The sequence below is a fragment of the Triticum aestivum genome, chromosome 5B (genome assembly GCF_018294505.1).
Source record: "Triticum aestivum cultivar Chinese Spring chromosome 5B, IWGSC CS RefSeq v2.1, whole genome shotgun sequence".
Taxonomy (NCBI): Eukaryota; Viridiplantae; Streptophyta; class Magnoliopsida; order Poales; family Poaceae; genus Triticum; species Triticum aestivum.
The window spans coordinates 500,625-503,606 of record NC_057807.1 but is presented as its reverse complement, the minus strand read 5'-3'; positions in this window follow the sequence as shown (position 1 = coordinate 503,606).

Here is a 2,982-nt window from a genome sequence, read left to right as displayed (position 1 = left end):
GTCCAGAATTTCGTACATGGGCCTGCACGCGCTAAGGCCCAGAGAAGCCACCAATATCCTGACCATGCAGTTGGGAAACCTTATTTGTCGCACGGGACAACATATAGTTGGGTCTTCGCATAGGTCACACACCATTGGGCCGCCCATTCTCTTTTTCTATTTGTTCTTATTTTATGTTTATTTTTATTTTTCCCCTTTGAAGTGATTTTCTACGTTTTACCATATTTTTGTTTTTCATAATTTCGTTTTTTACACATTTTTGTTAAATCTTCAGAATCTCCAAATTTGTTACCTTTTCAGAAATATTTGGAACTTCTAAATTTTTTTCTGTTCCAAATTTGTTTGAAATTCAAAATGTTCAAATTAAAAAAAGCATTACCATTTGAGGGTTTGAGCCCTTCCAAGCAAAATGGCCATGGATTTACGACCAATTCAGCTACGATCACTGAGAGAATGTCACAAGTTGACATATTTCTTGTAGTGACTCTGCGTAAGGAAAATTATCATCCCAACTAGATCCATAATCTAGTGCACAGGCTCTCAACATGTCCTCCAGAATATGGTTGACTCTCTCGGTTTTTCCATCTATCTGCGGATGGAAGGTTGTACTGAATTCTAGCCTTGTACCCAAAGTCTAGTGTAACTGATTCCAAAACTTCATGGTAAACTGTATTCCTCTATCTGAAACGATGGTCCTCGGAACTCCATACAGACATACGATCCTGGTCATATATATCTTGGCCAACTTTGCGCTAGTATAAGTGGTTTTCACGGGGATAAAGTAAGTCACTTTGGCAAGTGATCAACTACTACCCAGATGGAGTTGTATCCTGATCGTGTCCTGGGTAATCCGGTGATGAAATACATGCCGAGCTTATCCCACTTCCATTTAGGTATCGGCAAAGGCAGAAGTAATTCTACTGCCTTCTGATGCTCTGCCTTAACTCTCTGACATACATCGCACACTGCTACATACTCGGTGATGTCTACTATGCAACTTTATTCTTGTAGACTCGTGTTGGGCCTCCAAGCGCAGAGTTTTGTAGGACAGTAGCAATTTTCCCTCAAGTGGATGACCTAAGGTTTATCAATCCATGGGAGGTGTAGGATGAAGATGGTCTCTCTCAAATGACCTTGCAACCAAATACAAGAAATCTCTTGTGTCACCAACACACCCAATACAGTGGAAAATTGTATAGGTGCACTAGTTCAGCGAAAAGATGGTGATGAAAGTGTAATATTGATGGTAGAAATATATTTTTATAATCTGAATAAAAAAACAGCAAGGTAGCAATAAGTAAACGGGCACAAAAACGGTATTGCAATGCTTGAAAATGAGGCCTAGGGTTCGTACTTTCACTAGTGCAACCTCTCAACAATGCTGACATAGTTGGATCATATGGTTATCCCTCAGAGTGCAACAAAGAATCAATCTTGAGTTCCTATTAGCTGAGAACAAAAGATAGAAATTGTTTGTAGGGTATGAGACCACCTCAAAGCTATTATTTCCACTCGATCTATTCAAGAGTTCGTACTAAAATAACGCAAAGCTATTTTTTCCGTTCGATCTATGCTAGAGTTTGTACTAGAATAACACCAAAGCATACTGATATTCATAATACTCAATCCACACAAAGAACTACAAGGAGACCACAAAGTTTCTATCGGAGAAAAGGTAATAAAAATGTGCATCTACTCCTATGCATAGATTACCCGAATATCACCGCGGGAATCCACAAGTTGAATGCCATAACATATATCAAGTGAATCAATATGACACCAAAATTGTCACCTCAAGTATTCATACTGCAAGACATATATCATGTGTTATCATCTCTGAATATTCAATCCGATAAGACAAAACTTCAAAGGGTAAAGACTCAATTCATCACAACAAGAGTATATAGGGGAGAAACATGATATGATCCGACTATATTAACAAAGCCGAAGATATTGATCACGAGAGAGAGAGAGAGAGATTAAACACATAGCTACTGGTCCCTACTCATCGTGGTGGCCACTGGGACAATGAAGATGGCCACCGGAGACCTTGAGGCGGTGGAACTTATGATCTACGGTAACCCCGATGGGTTTTGGAATATTTGGGAATTTATAGTGCAAAGAGGGGGTGCGGGAGGCCACCGAGGTGGGCACAACCCATCTGGGCACGTTAGGGAGCCTGGCGCGCCCTGGTGGGTTGTGCCCCCCTCGGGGCACCCCCGAGGTGCAGCTCTGGCCCCGAGGTGGGTTTGAGCCCTTCCAAGCAAAATGGCCGTGGATTTACGATCGATTTTTCAGCCAGGGTCACTGAGAGAAGGTCACAAGTTGACATATTTCTTGTAGTGACTCTGCGTAAGGCAAATTATCATCCCAACTAGATCCATAATCTAGTGCACAAGCTCTTAACATGTCCTCGAGAATATGGTTGACTATCTCGGTTTGTCCATCTGTCTGCGGATGAAAGGTTGTACTGAATTCTAGCCTGGTACCCAAAGTCTGGTGTAACTGTTTCCAAAACTTCGAGGTAAACTGTGTTCCTCTATCTGATACGATGGTCCTCGGAACTCCATGCAGACATACGATCCTGGTCATATCATTAGTGCAGAACCGGGCTTTAGTGCCGGTTCGTGACGGCCTTTAGTGCCGGTTGGCGAACCGGCACTAAAGAGTGGGGACTAAAGGCCCCCCTTTAGTACCGGTGTCACCAACCGGCGCTAAAGTGCAAACACGTGGCACGAGCCAGGCCTGTGTGCGTGCAGGACATTAGTACCGGTTGGTAACACCAACCGGTACTAAATGTTTGGGTGTTTTTTTTCTCTTTAATTTTGTGTTTTCAATTTGGCTTTATTTTCCATTTAATTCTTTTTTGTTTGCTGGTATTTCACGATACTACAAATTGTACACGTTATGCATATATATTAAATAGATTTTCTCGTACGTAGAACCGCATATATATATATATATATATATATATATATATAT